Source organism: Centruroides vittatus, unplaced genomic scaffold (genome assembly GCF_030686945.1).
Source record: "Centruroides vittatus isolate TY-2023 unplaced genomic scaffold, ASM3068694v2 scaffold_450, whole genome shotgun sequence".
In the NCBI taxonomy this organism is placed as follows: Eukaryota; Metazoa; Arthropoda; class Arachnida; order Scorpiones; family Buthidae; genus Centruroides; species Centruroides vittatus.
In genome coordinates this window covers 704311-725362 of record NW_027122709.1, presented here as the reverse complement: position 1 = coordinate 725362, position 21052 = coordinate 704311, and the positions used below count along the sequence as shown (strand labels likewise).

General features: G+C 34.5%; 1 protein-coding gene across 4 annotated transcripts in view; it reads right to left on the bottom strand.

Annotated features, from left to right (window-relative positions):
* Positions 1 to 21052, bottom strand: part of LOC136989217 (protein Aster-B-like) — a 131265-nt gene that overhangs the window by 34223 nt on the left and 75990 nt on the right. The window lies entirely within an intron of this gene.

Genomic DNA, 21052 nt, shown 5'->3' with positions numbered 1-21052 from the left:
TAAAAATTTTGCAGTTTGATAACAATAACTAAATCTCTCTTAAAACAATCATATAATTCAAATACAGGAATCCAATTTGAATTTGGCATAAAACTTAATTTTAAGGGTAAGAGAGAGTTTTATAAAAAATTGTAAATGCTAACAATGAGTAAAATTGTCATTAAGTCCAACCCTACTGGAGATACACATGACCCCCATTATCTCCCCACCCCCTCAACCTGTAACCATCAAAATTTAATAACATCGATCCCCCTAATACACAAACCTCCATGAAAAATTTCAGAAATTTTTGACAAAAAGCACAGGAGTTATTAAGCTTCAAAGAATGTGAACAAAACTGTGCCCTCCCCACATACAAACATCCATACATATAGAAATTACTCCCAAATTTTTTTGCATTTCTCTTCGTTTCAAGGTATCCCGAGTCCAAAAATGTAAAAATCCTGGGTGGGTCATTTTTTGACCAATTGCCATACCTTTCCTGTTATAACAGCCAGGAAAGTAATATGAAAATGTTGCTGATACTTCTGATAAAGATGAACAAAAAAGGTGAGACGATGATGATACTTTGTGAAAAGAAAATGCTCTCGTTTAACTAAAATTAATATTAATGCATAATACAGTACTTTTAATTGTGATTGTTAATTAATTATTGATTGCTTTAATAAACATATTTCCCTTAGTAACTAAAAAGAATAGTATACTTTTGCTAACTTCTGGAACATAACCCTATGTTTTGCATTAATCTTTTGTTTTGTATAGCACCAATTTTCATAACACTGCACTTTTTTGGAACATAACTACTCTGTTATACAAGGGATACTTGTATATCTATTTATAAACTGCAATTGTTATAAATAACTAAATATATATATATGTTATTTTTTCTAAATAGTTTGTAAATAAAATACTGTTGAAATACTTAAACATTAAAAGAGTCTTAAACTACAGTACCTGATCACAAAAGTTAGGAAAATTAAAACAATCTTTGAAATTTCATCAGAAGTACTATTAAAAAAATTAGAAGTGTAGATAAAAATTTTAAACTAATTATTTAAGGTGCTTCCCTATTATTTTATTTTTCTCGTTCATTTTAAAACTTTAATTACAGAGCTTTAACGCTGAAATAATTTTTCTAAAGATGCAGTATATATATTTATAATTTTTAAAAAACAATGATTTATTTTTAACATAATAGAAAAATAATTTTCCTGTTACATCAATACCTTCAAATTTTCTTTCAATAATAATTAATTAATTATAAATGTAGTTTAAGAACTAAAGTTTTAATCATTCTATTTTACATTAATTATTACTTTTAAAATTTTCACTACAGCATTAATATATTTTCTTCTTTTTCATTTTAAATGCAGTATAATTTAAGGATAAAAATAAATATTGATTTTTATAAACAGCTAAATTCTTTCTTAAAGAAAAAAATACATTTCTTATTTTTATAATTTGACAAAACGAAAACCATACCAATATGACAAGTATCGAGAATTCGTATTCATTAAATAGTTTAATTTTAATAAACTCCCAACATCGAAATCCATAGCTCGTCAGACACAACATCCAATACTGAATAAACTGCATTGATAATTGCCAAAATATCAAAATCCAGATAATTATTCCATTAATAAAAGAAAGGAATCTTAACATACAAATAAAATAATTCTCCTCCATAACTGTAACTGTCTGAAAAAGATTAGTCATAGCAGAAATGGCCATTTTATTTTATTGATTTAGTTTACAGTAGTGAATGAAACCAGCTGTAGCTTCTGTTTTAAACAATTAATTACCTCCATAAAGTGTGATTTAGTTTATATATAATTGCACTAGTATAAAATTTAATGTTCACTTTTTATGTATATTTTTATATGAAAAATATAACTTTCTTGGACTCTCATTCAACTTCAATAAGATAATATATAAAATTATTCAATATAAGAAAAATTTCTAGTCCTACATTAATATAATGCCAGTGTATCAATATAAAAGTTAGCAATTAATATTTATAAATATATATTTATTTTTGGATCTGTTATGTAAATAGATAATTACTTTAAAAAATATATTAGACAAATATTTTCACTATATCTTGTGAAAAAGCAATACCATCATATTTATTTATTTATCACAATTACAGTTGGAAATGGCATGCATACGACATATGATTTCGTCCCCGTTTAACAACAGAATGTGAATAAATAAAATAAAATGCATAAAATACAAATAAAGCAAGCAAAAAACACGAAAGAAGGAAATGATTACAATAAGACAAAAATATTAACATTAAGAATTATAAAGGATAAGTTTACAAATGTATTTAAAATGGTTAAAATCTTTGTGTAGTGAATTTTCAATTTTTGACATGTTACAAGAAATGTGATGTATGAGAAGTATGATCTTTATGAAATGGATAGTATGTAGAAAGGAGTTAAAACACATTAGTATTGCACAAATTTTGCTTCGGTATTCTCAAGTGTAGTCAATCTGACTGTACATTACCACTAAAATATTCATGATAAAGTAACTAGTTGAAATATTTTATGCACTCTTTGAAAATTGGAAGTCCCAATCTGGACCTGGCGACATTCAGATAAGTACAGGGTACATTACAAAGTAAATTTAAGGTTAAATAAATTTTGTGTATTAATTTTGAGATTATATTTTTGGAAAAGATCTGTCAAATGATGTAGGTCTTGTTGTAGAATGTCGAGGTTATGATTTATTAGTTTTATGTCATCCGTGTAAGCAATTATAGTAGATTTGAGTTGGCCAAGAATGTTATTTATGTAAAAGACAACTTAGTACCAATCCCTGTTGTATACTATAAATTGGGGCAAAATCTAAAATAAAATTAAAATAGGTGATTTTTTGAATTAAGTATGTGATAGAAGGTAGCTATTGAGCCATAATTGACAGACAGGGTCACGTCAAAATGCTCGCGGAGGGTTGAAAGAAGAATGTATAGGAAAACAGTCAAAAGCCCAGCTAATGTCTAAATAAATGACAAACAAGATGTTTCCTTTCTAAATTATCAATAATTACTGATAGAGTTGTGAGTAGATTGGTAAAAGTGGAGTGGTGACAAAGCACACAATGTTAAAACAGTAAGAGTTTTGAATAAATTATAGGGTTTATCTTTTGGTAAACACAAATTTTGAATATTTTGAGCAGAGTAAGGAATACGGTAATAGGATGACATAAATATTTATCCGTTTTTGGAATGAAGGTTATAGAAGAGGCGTACATAATTGAATTTGGCAAATTTTGTGAATAATCTGTATAATATGGCTGTAGATGTGGATTTTAATGTTTTATAGAAGACAGTAGGTATATAGTCTGGGCTACAGTTAGAATATTTAATTTAAAATATTAAAAATTGAAGACACAGTCTATTGAAACAGGAATCATCATTTATTCAATTTCAAAGTTCCGGAATAAATTTTTGATGACTGACCTTTTCTTGTAGGTACTTGGCCATCAAAATTACATTCTTCCCTTTAAAAACAATGAAAAAAATAATCCAATTAAAAACAAAAGTTTTAAAATTAGAAGCATAATGCCACAGACGTCTTTCATTTTCCATTCTTACAACTTGGAGACTGTAGAACTTATATCCATTAGAAGCAAGTTTTGGTTTATGTAAATTTTCAGCCATCCCTGGTGATGAATCTTTGTAGAATAATATTTTACAGAACAACACCTAATGGTAATTAAAAAATGTATTCTGGAACTTTGAAATTGAATAAATGACAATTCCTGTTTTGATAGACTGTGGCTTCAATTTTTAATATTTTAAACTTAATTACCATCTGATGTTATTCTACAAGAAGTATTAAAGTTAGAAGTTTTTAGGATATTTATTGCATCAATCACATTACAAAAAAAAAAAAAAAAAAAAAATAGAATGTTGATATCTGAGTGATGTGTGATTTGAAATCGGCCTTTGGTAGAATGTTAGTAGACCTATTTTTGAAATTATTGTATACTTCATAAACCTGTTGATCCAGTACAACAGTTGATTTACACAGAACCTGTCTGGAAAATTTAGGTATAACACTCCAAAGAGTCTTTGGGTCAAATGTGAAGGAGCTAATTATTTTATTAAAATAATTTTGAAAAGAAGTGTTGCATTCTATATGGAACTGTTTTTGTATGATACCATATATATTTAAACATGTGGGTTACCATATCTTTTTCATTTTTGTCATTGTTTTCTAAGTAGGTTTCTTAAAAATTCTACCTATCTAAGTAGCTAGGTTTATAAAAAAATATCTTATTATCTAAAAGATAACAAAATTATAAATTAATTTTAGTATCTTTTAAGAAAATGTTTGCTATTTCAATACTTCTGGTCTTGTGGCTAAACTACAAACTATATGTACCATTAAAAATAAGAATTAAGTATTATGCAAGCAGAAAAAAATATTAACTAAGTATTCCTATTAATTAGAATTAAAAAAAAAATTTATATATATATATACTAGCAGGTAGCCCAGCATTGCTCAGGCAAAAGTAACGATAGCGAAGATTAAGACTATTACATTATAGTCAACCTTACCCGTTTTCACAGAATGCAAGAATTGGGTCCCCCTGTTAACAGAACAATTAGAGAATTTTAGACGGGTCGAAAAATATGTTCAATTTCCTGCAAAAACGAAAAAAACTGCATCTGCGTCTTGCACATCGCTTTCTCTTAACACTTCCATTGTTATGTAACACTTCCATTGTTGATGAAAGTGATAAACCTTAATCCTGTCCCTCTCCCCCACGGGGAGGCATTTCGAAAAATCCCTTCTTAGTGTGCGTTCTCGTGACATACCCTAACTGTGTACCAAATTCCAACTTTCAACTCCTAACCATTTGGGCTCTGTGCTGATTATTATTATTATTGTCAACACGTCTTGATTATATATATAGATTTGTAGATTTACATAGATTAATTATAGATTTAAAAATTACAAAACTCCTCATTGGTCAAACATTGGATGTTCTTTAAGAAATGTAAACCAACATGCCAAGGAATTCCTAGGTTGTTTCCTTTTTGCAAAAATACACAAAGATGAGGAAGTGTCTGATATTAAAGGTACATGCCAAAATTACACTGATATTTATAATTAAAGAAAATATTTAATACATTCCACAAAAACTAAATACTTTTGTTTATTTCTTGACATGATCTCCGTAAACGTTGCAACATTTATCCCAGCATGACACTAGTTTGAACATCCCTTCACAGTACTGTTGCTTGTCAAGTTGCTTGAAGTAGTCCAGAATAGTGTGTTTTCCAATTCCTCCTGATCCATAAAGTATTTCCCTGCCAAAAATTTCTTTAAAGGTCCCAATAAATGAAAATCCAAGGGGGCTAAATCTGGACTATACTGTTGCTTGTCAAGTACTTGGCTGTCTACTAGAGCCATCTGGTCCTATAAAAGGAAGCTTTCTTCCTGCCTTTCGGGGTAGCTTTTCCAATGAATCTACCATAACAAGGTAGCTCTTCAAACGAAACCACCATACGAAGCACTCAGTTCAATAAGACCCGAATTTGTCATATGAAGTTATGCACAGTGTTGGTCATATAGAAGACAACTATACTGTATGATGTGCACATAGATTCACGATCCTCTTCCAATATAACGGACACAAAATCATTCAAGACAAGAACAAGCAAGAGAAGGTAGTATAAATTTAAAATGTTTGTAAACTCTCTCTCTCTCTCATATAGCATTTACGCGAGGCATAGAATTAGGTATAGTTAGAGATAAGCTCATCTAATTCCATTGTGTACTTCCAAATGCTACCTTATGTTATATTTAGAGATATGTATATACTTTGTTTCATTTATTCATTAAATATTTGTTGTGTTGTTTATTCGACTTCTCTCATTTATTAAGTTCAGACAATTTACCACTCACGCAACGCTCCACTTGTAAACATAACCCTTTTATGATTTGTACAGACGTCGTCACTTGGACGTCACAGATATCTATATATAGAAGAGAACGCGAGTTAGAACGCGTGTTTTAATTACCCTAGCTGGTGTTGGGAGCCTGACGTAGGAAATGGGTGATTATGAGATCATCTCTCTTCGCATTTTTTTTTCACTCATACAAGCCATCTGTTGATGATTGAGGGCTGATCAAACGATTAGCTGCCAAGTAAGTGGCAACGAGTACTATCAAGACTCTTTGTCTCCGGCTAGCCCCTCACACTTGTATCCCGTATAGAATTGTCGGCTCGATTGCCGCTTTATATATTAACTTTGTAGATTTGTAGTTGAAACCCCAAACATTATGAGATATTTGCAAAAGTATATTTATTTTTTGGAGCATATTTTGATGAATTTTGTTTATGTGACTTTTCCAGGTAAGGGCCCTGTGAAAATAAATTCCTAGATACTGCATCTCATTGACATTTTTTATCTTATTCCCGTTTATGTATATTTCGACTTGTCTCTTTAACTGTCCTTTCCCTATCTTCTTTGTACTCACCAGTATTTCACATTTCATATAGTTAATCTGAAGTTTATGTTTTTGGCTCCACTCAGCTATTTTCCCTGTTGCTTTATTGCCTTTTTCTGCTAGTTTGTCACAGTTTTTATCCGAAATCATCAATATAACATCATCGGCAAAAGCCTATATTTTTGTATCTTCCCTTTCAATGAATTCTTCTAGCAGGCTGTCAAAGCCCAGGTTCCAGAGGCCTGGCCCACTTCTCAAACCTTGTGGGCAACCTCTGGTAACCTTTCTTTCAATTGTAATGTTGTTGGAGTAGTATCCTGCCATCCTGTTGCATAAGTAGTTTCTTAGAATCACTTGAATATTGGTGGAGCATTCAGCCTCATTCAAGCATTTGAAGATGCTCGGCCACCATAGAAAATCAAAAGCTTTTTTGAAGTCTATTGAAATGAGCATGGAGAGTTGACCCATTTCCCAAGCATTCTTGATGAAATTCTTGACTCTGAGGGCTGCTTGGATTGTAGAATGCCCTTTTTTGAATCCAAATTGACGGTCACTTAGTTTGTTATTCTTTTGTAGCTGATGATAGACTCTGTTGATTATTAAGCCATCTACGATTTTTCCCTAATACCGGGAGTAGGTTTATTGGCCTAAACTCGTCTAGGTTACATGCATTTTTGGTTTTTGGAATGAATTTCACATTTGCTTTTTTCCAATTGTCTGGGAAGTATCCCTTTCTCAGACATTCATTATATAGATAGACAAAGACTATTGGTATCTCATAGAATGTGGCTTTTACCATTTCTGCTGTAATGCTGTCTAGTCCCGATGATTTCCCACTTTTAAAAGTATGAATCACCTTTTGGACTTCCTTAAAGGAGAATGGGGGTATCATTGTTGCGAGTTTTACACCGGCCATGCTCAGTTCTGATTAACTTGTGTATTTCAATGTCTGAATCGAGATTGTCACTTGGGAAATGGAACTGTAGAATTTTTTCTATGTTCTGGATGATGTCGAGATTGTTCTGGCTATAGGTTTCGTCTGTGATGTCTGGCATGTGTGTTTTCTTCCTATTTCGGAACACCAACTAATACAGAGTATCCTATGGGTCGTTCTTGTAATTTTCCCCACAAAATTTTTTCCATGCCTCAGACCTTACCTTATTTATTTCTTTTTTGAATTTTTAAATGCCTGCTTATAGTATTCTTTTAGTCATTCTCTTTCTTCAATGGTGTTTCTGATCATTTTTCTTCTAAGTTTCCGGACCTGCTTTTTTTGCCTCTCTAGTTTGTTTGTCCACCAAGGCGTTTTTTTAATGGTATTTTTTATTTTGGTTTCTTGCTGTCCAGCCGTTTGCATTGCTTCAGTTGTATGTGTTACATACTGATCAATGTCTGAGTTTGTAGTAAGTTTTCAAAAGTCATATTCTCTCCATTTCCTAGCAAACACCTCTCTAAATAGATCCCAGTTGGTCAGTCTGTATATTCTCCTCCCATTGGTGTATTTGCCTATTTGAAAATTGTTTATTTCTGTGATAAGATACCTGTGATTGATCCCTGAAGGTATAAGTAAAGTCTCACAATTTTCTATTCTGTGGTCTAGTTCTTCAGTGACTAGGCCTACATTGTCCCAACCCTCTGCTGTTGCAGTGTAGAAAGTGGGAGCTGCACTCATATTTGCTGAAGTCATCCTGTTTTCATCCATCATATATGAAATTTTCCTTCTTCTGTCTTCCAGAGAATTAAACCATATGGGTGACTTTGCGTTTACATCGCCCATTATAATTATATTCTGGCTATTCCAGTTTTCTTATAATATCTTCCAGTTCACTAATACAAGTTTTGTCATCTTCTGCTGGGGAAAGATAGACATTTATTAAGTAAATTTGTGGGTCTTGGTATATTATACCGGTAGTGAATTTCTCATTTGAGAGTTGTGGGATCATTGCTAATTCTAATTTTAATTGCTAATTCTAATTTAATGCTAATTCTAATTCTAATTTTTCGTTTCAAACAATTATGTCACACTTTGGCTGTTTGTCGCTCTGATTCTGCAGAATTTGTCAGCTCCCAAATCTGACTATATTATTGCCAATTACTTATGGTTCCTGTATTACTATGAGATCCACCTCCAGATCGTTCACTGTCTTAACCAATAGGGAGCAGGCCAACTTGCTCTTTTGTGCGTTAATTTGAAGTATTTTTATCATTCTTAAAGTTACAGCTTTTGGTTGAAGTGAGTTGACAGAATCCGTGTTACTGTTGGGTTTACTCCCCATAATTTGTCTGCATTATAACTACTGTCTTTGTCTTTTGTAATATTGGACATTTTGTTAAGAAAGCATTATGATCAGGAGCATATCTCTTTCCCTCTGGTAAATTTTTATTTGCTTCCTGACAATTAACGCACATTGCCTTTTTGTCTCTATTTAGACAATCTGAAAAACAGTGGTCTTCTGCACAGTGGCTACACCTTTGCTGTTTGTCATTCGATCCTACTGATCTTTAGAACTAAGCAGACAAACACGAACAGTAACAAAAAACTTTATTAAAAAGGTGAGAACTGTCACCGACATCCTCGGCCAACACCCAGGCAAAAACCCGCGAACTTTCGCGCCTCTTTTTCTACAAGTTGCCAGCCAACATCTCGTTGGCAAGTGTTGCCAGGCAGTGTTCGGGATCTCTGGCGCTGGCGGCCACAGCTACTCCCCCACCAGTGTCTGCGACACAAAACGAGCGGGAAAGGTTACATGTCGGCCAGAGCGTGTGGTAGTTTGTTGCGTTGGGGCTGGATTGTCTGTGGTACGTCTAGTTGGCGCTGGTCTTGGCATTGGAGACGTTGGGGATAACTGGTCCGACTCACTCGCTGCGAGAATAAAAGCCGGTTTCAGTTGATCAATAGAAACTACAGTTTCTTTTCCCTTTATGCATAGAGTGAATGTCTTGCTACCACGTGACACGACTTCGTAGGGTCCATCGTATGGAGGCTGCAAGGGCTTCCGTACAGCATCATTGCGAAGAAATATGTGGGAACATGACTGCAGTTCTTTGTGGATAAATGGGTTGTGGTAGGAGTGGTGCACCACAGGCACTGGTTTTAAGTTTGCCATCATCGTCCTGAGTTTTTCGACGAAAGAACATGGATTGACGTCCTGAAAACCTGGGACGAAAAACTCTCCAGGCAGTCGGAGGCTGGTGCCATAAAGCATCTCAGCCGCGGTAGTATTGGTGTCTTCACGGAGCGCAGTTCGTAATCCTAACAAGACTGTAGGTAGCACTTCCGTCCATCTTTCAGTAGAGTGACACTTGATGGCAGTTTTAAGTGAACGATGAAAGCGTTCAACAATGCCATTTGCAATTGGATGGTATGCTGTTGTCCTAACTCTTTGGGTACCAAGAAGTTGAGTGAGGGATTTAAATAAGCCAGATTCGAATTGCCGTCCTTGGTCAGATGTTACTTGGGCAGGCACTCCAAAGCGAGATATCCAGCCTGAGTACAGGGCTGAAGCTACTGTTTCAGCTGCTATATCTGGCAACGGGATTGCTTCAGGCCAACGAGAAAATCTATCGATGATTGTGAGTCAATATGTTGAGCCGTTGGAAGGTGGCAATGGACCAACAATGTCAATATGAATATTTAAAAATCTAGCGTCTGGAATAGGAAAGGTTCCCAAAGGGCTAGCGACATGTCTCTGGATCTTCGACCGTTGACAAGAAATGCAGGTGCGAGACCATGTCTGGCAGTCTTTACTGATGGATGGCCAAACAAATTTTGCTTTTACCAATCTTGTTGAGCTCCTTACACCTGGATGGGACAGGTTATGAACAGTGTTGAAAGCAGTGCGACGATAACTAGGCGGAATGTATGGACGAATGCGACCTGTCGATACATCACAGTAAATTTCGACATCACTATCAGGAAGTTTAAACTTCTTAAGTACAAGTGATGAGTCACTTGAAGTCAGGAGAGACTGGAGCTCAGGATCTTGCTGTTGGTCTTTTGCAATTTTGCTATAATCTATAGATGGGTTACTAATTGATTCAATATGGGAAAGAGCATCAGCTGGAACGTTATCGATCCCCTTTATGTGTCTGATGTCTGTTGAGAATTGTCCTATAAAATCAAGATGTCTCAACTGACGGGGTGTACACTTATCGTGTCGTTGCTGGAAGGCAAACGTTAATGGTTTATGGTCTGTGTAAATGGTGAACTGTCGTGCTTCCAGCATAAACCGGAAATGTTTCACAGCCAAATACACAGCCAGAAGTTCTTGGTCGTGTGCAGAATACTGACGCTGAGAGTTACTCAGTTTGCGGGAAAAGAACGCCAGTGGCTGGAGACCTTGTGCTGTAACTTGATGAAGGGCAGCGCCCACAGCAGAATCGGATGCATCGACGTGAAGTGCAAGGGTAGCACTTGGTGAAGGATGATGTAGTAAGGTGGCATCTGCTAATTGTGACTTACATGACTCAAATGCCTGAATCGAATTGTCAGTCCATTTAATCTCGCGCTGGTCGTTTTTCTTTGCTCCTTTAAGTAGGTCGTGTAAAGGAGCTTGGTGATGGGCCGCATGGGGTAGGAACCTACGATAGAAGTTCAAGATGCCTAAGAACCTTCTCAGTTGTTTGAGGGTCTGTGGTCGCTTCTGTTGAGTTATGGCAGATACACGTTCTGGAAGTGGCATAACGCCGTGGGGAGACACCATGTATCCTAAGAATGATACATGTGGGGCAGCAAAAGTACACTTGGATGCATTGATTTGCAGACCGTACTTGTCAAGGCGTTGAAACACTTGCCGCATGTGCATCTTATGTTCCTCCCACGAAGTGCTAGCAATGAGGATGTCATCTAGGTATGAAAAACAAAAGTTTAAGCCTTTCAGAACTTCGTGCATGAATCGTTGGAATGATTGGGCTGCGTTGCAGAGACCAAAAGGGAGGAAAACGAATTCAAATAGCCCAAATGGCGTTGTAATGGCTGTCTTTGGCACATCATCTGGGTTAACTGGTATATGATGGAAGGCTCTAACCAAATCGATCTTGGAAAATATTCGGGCTCCGTGTAGACTTTGACCAAAATCGTGGATGTGTGGCACTGGATAGTGATCGGGAACAGTTATCCTATTCAGAGCACGATAGTCTCCAGTAGGTCTCCAATCGTTACGGCCCTTCGGCACCATATGGAGGGGAGAAGCCCAGTTGGACTTTGATGGTCTGCATATACCTAACTCCATCATGTGCTGGAATTCTTGCTTTGCTACTTGCAGCTGAGCCGGATGCAATCTACGGGGTTTAGCAAATACGGGTGGACCGTGTGTCTCGATATAATGCGCTGTGTTGTGCTTGACTTTATCTGAAAACGGTCGAGGACGAGTGAGATGTGGAAAGTCCTTAAGGATATCCTGCATTGGGGAATTGCTGATTATAGTTTTGACTGAAGTAGGTGGTCCTGTATAATATCTTCCTCGTGTAGTAAGGGAAGTCAGGGGGTCAACCAGTAATCTGTTTCGTATGTCGAGAATGAGTCCAAAGTTGGCCAAAAAGTCTGCACCAATTATAGGCTTCTGCACATCAGCTATGGTAAATTCCCATCTGAAAGAACATCTTAAGTTGAGGTCAAGTTCTAGCACCTTTGTTCCATACGTCGAGATTTTAGAGTCGTTGGCAGCATACAATTCAACCTTTGTAGGCTGATTCTTAGTGCGATTGGGAATGATCGATAAATCTGCTCCAGAATCAATTAAGAAATTTAGGCCAGTTTTGTTGTCATACACAAACAGACGGCTATATTTAGGAGCCAGGCTGGACCCACAGGCCGTTACTGCGGCTGGCTGCACTCGTTTCCCTGATCGTAGCAGTTCGGTCGAAGGAACACGGCGAACGACATTTCCTAGCGGCTGATCCAAACTTATCATGGTAGTAACAATATCCCTGACGATTGAGGCTTCTTCCTCGAGGGCGTGAACTAATGCGATACCTCGAATTCGGGTCATGTCGGTTTCTCTCTCTACTACGATAACGGGGACGAGCAGTACGCGATACATTAAGTTCTGCAACCTTCGTTGTGAGTTCTAAAATCTGCATTTCGAGATTTTTGATTACGGGATTGTCGGCTTCTAAGTTGATGCTGGCCAGTTGGGTTGGTTCTGTAAGTTCAGCAACCTTGTCAGCAAGGATGGCTAGCTTGTCTAGTTCATCACCGCTAACAGCCAGAACTGTCTGAATATTTTTGGGGAGACGTTGGAGCCACAAGTTTCTAAGAAATTCTTCGGTAATCTTGCCCGCTGAAAGCTCCCTCATTTTACGGAGTAAAACGCTGGGTTTCTGATCCCCTAACGCCAGATCTTCAAGCAGAATTTTAGCCTCTTTAGCAGCAGAGTTCTGAAAAATTTCGAGGAGTCGATCTTTGAGTTTAGTAAACGGAGCCTCGGCTGGACGGTCAAATACTAAGTCACTGACGTTAGATAGAATCTCCGCGTCCAGGGAATTGATTAAATAGTTGTACTTAGTGTTCTCACTTGTAATCCGATTAATGGCAAAAGCTGCGTCTAGCTGCACAAAAAATAATTTGATGTTGGTTTTAGTGAAGATAGGCATTTTTGCCTGTACACGTCCGATTTCCAACTCGTTCTGTTCCGCCATTTCGAGCGCCTAACTATGCGGGTACAAGGAAAGCGGGATAGTCTTTGATTAGGCTTAGCCCGAGTCACGCACTCTTAGTCGTCTTATTGAATTTACGATTCAGAAACTGATCATACCTGCATGTCCTGTTAAAAATGTTCCTTCATAGACACAGAGTTGTTCACTATCCAATTCAGTCGAAAGTCCAGGTAGTTCGTTAATCGCATCACGTTCGGGTCACCACTTTGTCATTCGATCCTACTGATCTTTAGAACTAAGCAGACAAACACGAACAGTAACAAAAAACTTTATTAAAAAGGTGAGAACTGTCACCGACATCCTCGGCCAACACCCAGGCAAAAACCCGCGAACTTTCGCGCCTCTTTTTCTACAAGTTGCCAGCCAACATCTCGTTGGCAAGTGTTGCCAGGCAGTGTTCGGGATCTCTGGTGCTGGCGGCCACAGCTGGTTCTTACAGTCCCAGGCAAAGTGGTTGTAGCCACAACACCTAAAGCATCTGAGTAAGTATACAAAGTCATCCACCTTAACATTGCTCCAGGTGAGAACTACATGTTTACTAGCTATCAAAATTTTTCTTACTTCTGGGGCCATGCCCAGTAACACATGCCAGCACCCTTCGTTAACATTTCCCTTATTAAGGGTCGTGGTTATATGGCATTTCTGCTGAAACTCCTCAAGGCCCATTCTCTCCATAGTTGGTTTTGTTCATACAAAATTTTAGTTAACTTGTTTTCTTTTATGTAGTTCAACACATTTATTAAAATTATTTTGGGGCATCTACCCTCCACTACTTTTGCTTTCATTTTGCTTGTCACCTTGGGGATTGTATCCACCACATCTTTCAGTATGTTTCCATCTTTTCACGTACTTTTCGCTACTTTAATACAAATTCCATTTCCACTTATCCCCCTGATTGAGCATACTCCAATTCCGAGTTTATTAGGTTGAATTTTTTCCCTTATCACTTCTGTTATTTCTTCCATGTCTGTATAGTTCCCTGTTTCTGTCTCTCCTTGGGTATAACAGGAGAGCCACTTTCCCCTGTGTATATAGAACAGTTTTTCTAGGATATATTACCAATATGAGTCTCATCACTATTATACATATAAAAAACTGTATCTTCTATTAATTTTGCAAACCTATCCAAATATGCAGCTACAGCATTATTACAATCAGCTTTATCATCACACAATGCCAAGATATGAGGATCATACACCCCTAAGCATGATATTGAACACTACTTAGAAGTAAGAGAGTTACACAACCAAAATGGGAACGACTGAGACTTAGCTAATGAGAAAACTATTAAGACATTTGAAGTTATTCAAAAGTTCTGGATTTTTCCACAAGATTCATTCATTTGCACTCTACACACTCAAAACAGTATTCAGAAACAAGAGAGTAGCATGAATCATGTCAAAAATGAGTGCAAATTGAGTAAAAAATGAGTGGAAGATGAGTGACATTTAAGGGAAAACCAGGATGTCCATAAAATCACATTCACAAAAAAGATTGTGTTTGTTTACTTCCATATTTTGTAAAAGTTGTATTTCTCTATCAACAAATATAAGAAAACTGATAATGTCAGCATTCATAAGAATAAAAAATATGGGATACTATAAGCAATTAATTTAATTCAGTCAATACATTTGTAAGCATAGGTTGAACATTCTTTACCTGAAATGTTTGAGACCAGAGGTGTTTCAAATTTTGGTATATTTGTATTTGTTTCTGATTTTATTTGATCTATATTGGTCTGAGTTGACTAATTTTCTTATGTTGCTTATTCAGGAATTTTATTAACTTTGGATAAAAACAAAAAAGTTTTCATATGTCTACATAAATATGAAATTTTAAATGTACTGTACCTACCATAGATGCATAAAAAAATTCTAAGATATTCACATAGATACGTTACAAAAATTTTAGATATATATAATTTTAGATTTATTCACATAGAAGTGTTAGTTGTTCTGTTCAAAAGAATGTCTATTTTTTTAAATTTTAATTATGAATGTATTCTAATAAACATATGTTAGAAATTGAGATCAAACTTTTAAACTTGCATTTTTCAAGTGTAAAAGTTTTTGGGTGCATTTTTCAATAAGCTTTACAAGAAATATATATATTTCTTGTAAAGTTTATTGGCCAAACAGCCAGAAAAATCATCCAGGCAGGACACTTGGTGAAAACAATACGAGGAGAACACTGGTACAGTACATTCCCAGTACTTTTGGAATTTTCCATTTGTGGCACTCAGAAAACTTTTAAATTTTAGTTTTTCAGTTTTCAGGATTTTAGATAAAGAATTTTCAACCTGTATATTGTATATCAACTTTAATACTGATTGTAATAACAAGTCCAGATTTGTATATAAATTTCTAACTGATAAGTTTTTCCACATGTACAGTACACATTGTATGTACAATAAGTAATATAATGAAAAAAATGTTTGTCTTGTTTTGCTAGAGAACATCAGAACACTTAAAGGCATGGGAAAATATAAAAGTCACAAGTGAAGAGAAGAACAAGCAAATGTCTACAAGTGGTGGTGCATATATATGGAAAAACAATTTATCTACAAATCTGAACTTATTATTCTATTCAATATATACAATGAGCTATTATTTATTGTGATATCACAATGCTCTCAATTTTAGTAGTGTCTTGTCCCTGTACATCATACTTTCCCTGTTAACAATAAAGTCATGCCAGTCATCTATCTCATTCCATTCAGAAGAAAATGTGGTTATTCAGTGTATAACTGAGGTCGTTAAGGTGTTGATCTGGGGACCCAAGATCTGATCAGGAATGAGAAATTTTTCAGGAAATTTTCATCGGCAGTCTGCCCGAGGTAAGTTGAGTCCCATTCCTTACCACCTGGCCATCTCATTGTGAGCCTGGTCAAACCCAAGAGAGAGTTATAAAACAAACTTTAAATGAAATATTATGCATATTTATAGTAAACTTTCTAAATATTTCATTGATTTAATTCTGTTTACACTATATTACTTCATATCTTGAACAGTATTGTAGCAAACAACAATACTGTTTTCAGACATTTCAAACAATTTTGTAATTACAATTAAAGCAGTGTTTACAAAACTGGATTTTATGCTGAATGTATGAAATCTCAATACATAGGCTTAAGTAAAATGTAACTGAACTAGACAAAAATATTTTATTTTGACTTGGTTAAAAATATAGGGATTTTTCATTATTTGAACATATTGTAGATATCAAAGTTCAATAAATGAAAACTGATAAATAGTGGAATAAATATTTAAATACAGAATAAATATTTAAAGAATATTTAAAAGAAAGAATATTTAAAAGAATAAATATTTAAATACAGACTCAGACTCATCAAGTCTCAAAACATCAAGTTTTGCCAAACCCTATTCAAATCTTAAATGTTCCTCATAACAAATATCAGCATAGTAACAAATATGGCAGCTCAGTGTCATCAAGTCTGATTTTTAACATCAACAAACCTTTTGTACTATTTCTTGTGAATTTTCTTTGTTTTATCACCTAGTTCCTAATCACAGATGATCACACGAATAAATATCATATTCACATAAAAACTTCATTGATGCACATTTGTATAGACATATGATACTTAATAGTGAGGTTGAGGCCAAAGTTTTAAATGCAAAAACGTGTATGTCGGACGTTCAGCATCACTTTCCTGTAAGCCTAGAAGTTTGACACTGGTGTTTGGAAAGTCAGTGGAATCATGCTCGACATTCCAAACATCATTGTCAAACTTCTAGGCTTACAGGAAAGCAGAACTGAACGTCAGATGTACATGTTCTCGCGTTTAAAACTTTGGCCTCAACCTCGCTAATATCTAGACACATGCATTTTTTTTAGTAATATCATCACCTAGGAATTTTCCTGCAGATCTTTTTGATATAATGATTATAGATACTTATGAACAAAGTAAAAGTTAGTAAAGCAATAAAACTATGAGTAAAAATAATAAAAACATTAGCTTTCATCATCATCCTGTTTAAACAATCAGTTAGTCAGTCGTACATAAGTAGTACAATCATAAACATGCCATCTGTGCCACCAATGAACACAAATTACTAAGTGTGTATTTAAATATTACACTTTTTATGCTGTGATTCACATTATATGTAATTAAATTTGTGATGTTATACTTTAATATTTAAAGTATTTGATTTTTTCAATAATTAGTTAAAACTAATGAAGAGAACTACAATTAATATAATGAAAAATTTTTAAAACCTATTTTATTAAAGGAAAATTTTACAAAAATTAGAAACAATTGCATTTTAAAATTTTCAGCTTATTTTCTAAATTATATCAAACACAGCATTTCTTCCCTTTCAAAGACAATAAGAAATTAAATTAAATGTTATAAGTAACATGGGGGTTTTCTTACATTTATGATTTTTAATCAAATATTTAAGATGAATAATTTTAAGCTGAAATGAATCTTTTATACAGTTTTATTTATTTTTATTTCCAATTATAAATACAGGATTCAAATAATTAAACATTAGGAGAACATGGGATTCATTATAAGAATACTTAAAACATTTCCAGTTCATTGTGAATTTTCAGGAATGTCATATCATTAAATTATTACAGTTTTATTATAAACCACTGATTAAGTATCAGATCTCATTAAATAATGTTTAACTACTTATAAATTGTTTTTTTTTTTTAATTGTAAATAATATATTATTAAATATTTTAAAAAATGATTTATATTAAATACATGTATTATTTCTTAAATTTAATATATACAGGGTGTTTCAAAAATAGCTTTACAACTTGAGTGCAAGATACTGGTGAATCACTAGAAAAAATATAATTTTTTAAAACAGTGAAATGTAGTCAAACACTTCACATTTTTTTTGTCCATCATATTTTTATGGTTAAATGTCACTTCCATTGATTATGTGGCAGACATCCCATCTGTCAATTTCTTCCAACACATAGTCAGGTATCTCTGGTGTCACTTGAACAACTGCAGCAGTAATTAAAGTTTGGAGTTTGGCCAGACTTGCAGGTAAGGATGGCACATGCATTTGATCTTTAATAAATCTCCACAAAAGAAACTGAGGTATTAGATCTGTGGAACATGGTGGCCAAGCTATCAGTACACACCAACCAATCCATCATGCTGAGAATCGGTTGATCCCACTGAAGTGGGAGTTTTCAAAACAAAAGTTTATGTAAATGAAACTTGATGTGTATGACTAAATTTGTGCATTTAAAAATACTGTACACATTCTTTGAATTTTTTCTTCTACAGAGTTGTAAAGATAATTTTGAAACATCCTACATATTTAACAATAAAATAATTATTGTTAAATCAATTATAAATTAAATTAAATTACAGTGGGTGATTGATTAACGAACATAATCCATTCCAAGACAGTGTTTGCTATCCGAATTGTTCATTAACCAATTATCAATTTATCATAATTTCTATGGGAATTTGATTAACTCATTCTGGAGACCCCAAAAACTAAATAAAAAATTATATACTTTCTTACTATGTAATAATAAAAATACACACATATACATATATATATATATACACAGTCTTGCAGTTTTATCAGTCATGTCATTTTTCTGTTTTTGGGACGTTAAAGAATCTGTGCAATGTTGATTGCTTTTCTCTCTTATTCAGGATTTTTCAGAACTAATTAATAGCATGTCATCATAGAGATCCCCATGCCTATTAACCTCAACCTGGTTTGGATGCCATTCGAAGACCATTGTTCTGACATCCTCCCACTTCTTCAAAAGATCTTTATTAGCAGATGTCGGCATTGATCCTCTTTTGTCAGAAGAAAACACATCTCACTGAGTTTCTTGATGTTCTTTATTTGAGAGTTCTTGGTCATCAGATCAATTTCCATTATGATCTCTTCAATGTCATCTTCATTCACCTCCAATTCCAGATCTCTAGCAGTTGTCACAATTTCATCCATAATTTCAGGGAACATCATCTCAATCTCCCTGAATGCAAGAGGAACACAACTTTTGCCAAGCAGAATTTAACTGTCATCGAGTGACTTCTGACCATGCCTTTTGAATGAGCCGTATAGCTTCAATAAAGTCAAATTTTTCTTTCCAAAACATTTTTAATGTCATCATTGAGGAGATCTTGCATGCTTCGAAACACCAACAAAACGGTACTTGAATGTACAATCTTTTAAAACCTGCAATAACCTCTTGATCCATTGGTTAAATCAACAAAGTGGTATTCAGAGGCAGAAACTGAACTGTCAGCTAGGGAAAGTCTTCCAGCAAATTATCTTCAAGGTCTTTTGGGTGTCCTGGTGCATTGTCCAATAGCAACAGTGCTTTCAATGGCAATTCACTGATCTGAAGATAATCCTTAATGATTAGAGCACAAACTTCAAACAGCCATTCTTTGAAAAGAACCTGCATGATCCATGCCTTTTTATTCGATCTACACATCACTGGCAGTCTTTCTTTAATTGTGGAATTTTTTTGAATGCTCTAGGGTTCCAGAGTGATAGACAAGAAGTGGGATAAGCTTCATATCACTACTAGCATTAGCTTCCAAAAGTAACATCAATTGGTCTTTCGTGGGTTTATGCCCAGAAATATTTTTGTCTTTCGTGATATAGATATGTTTGGCAGGCGCTTCCAAAATAAACCAGTTTCATCACAACTGAATATTTGTTGTGGACAATATTCTTTTTTAATTAATTTTTCAAATTTGAGACAGAACTTCTCAGCTTCTACTTTATCTGCACTAGGAGACTCACCATGAATTACCACATGTTTAATGCCAGATCTCCTTCTAAACTTTGCAAACAATCTAGTGATAGCCTTGAATTCTATCTCCTCATGTGACAAATGTGAAGTTTGTTTCTTCAGTTCTTCAAAAATTTCTTTAGCTTTCTCTTGAATGATAGTCATATTAGTTACATCTCTTTTCATTTCCCTTTCTTTTTTCCAAATTAAAAGCAATCTCTCCATTTTTTCGTGGATGGCACATCTTTGACACAAACTCTTAGACACGTATTTACTCACAGCCATTTTTTGATATAATTCAAACGTTTTCGGTTATTTTTAATAACCTTTTTCAAGAACCGTTACAGTCGAATGCAGTCGTAATTTGAACAAACGTCGCCAATCGTAATGGAACTTTTTTAAAATGCTTCTATTCGCGATCTCCTAACGGTTGATTTACAAATATTAAACTTACACAAAATTAAACTTATAAAATTAAATACAAACGTCAGCTCTTCATTCATGCTATCTACCAAAATAATGTAATGCATTCACCTGCCTATCAGTTAATATACAATTGTATTAAGTATATTAACTGATAGGCAGGTGAATGCATTACGTTATTTTGGTAGATAGCACGAATGAAGAGCTGGCGTTTGTATTTAATTTTATAAGTTTAATTTTGTGTAAGTTTAATATTTGTAAATCACCCGTTAAGAGATCGCGAATAGAAGCATTTTAAAAAAGTTCCATTACGATTGGCGACGTTTGTTCAAATTACGACTGCATTCGACTGTAACGGTTCTTGAAAAAGGTTATTAAAAATAACCGAAAACGTTTGAATTATATCAAAAAACGGCTGTGAGTAAAAAAGTGTCTAAGAGTTTGTGTTGTAAATAATGCAGTCTTAGAAGAGTTTAATGCACATCTTTGTTTCTCAGATGTGGTTTTTGTTACTCCTTTAGCTCCTTGAGTCTTCTTGACTATATCTTTCATAAGATTGTGCCTACTGTAGACCTGTTTAAGCCATACTGCCTAGCAACATCAGACATCATCTGCCCACTCTCTACCTTGGCTATGATCTCTTGCTTGTTTTCTATGGTGAGCACAGTTCTTGACACTCCATTCTTTTTAAGGTCCATAATATTATCAATTTCTTTTTGAAATAAAATGTTCAAAAAAGCTGTCAC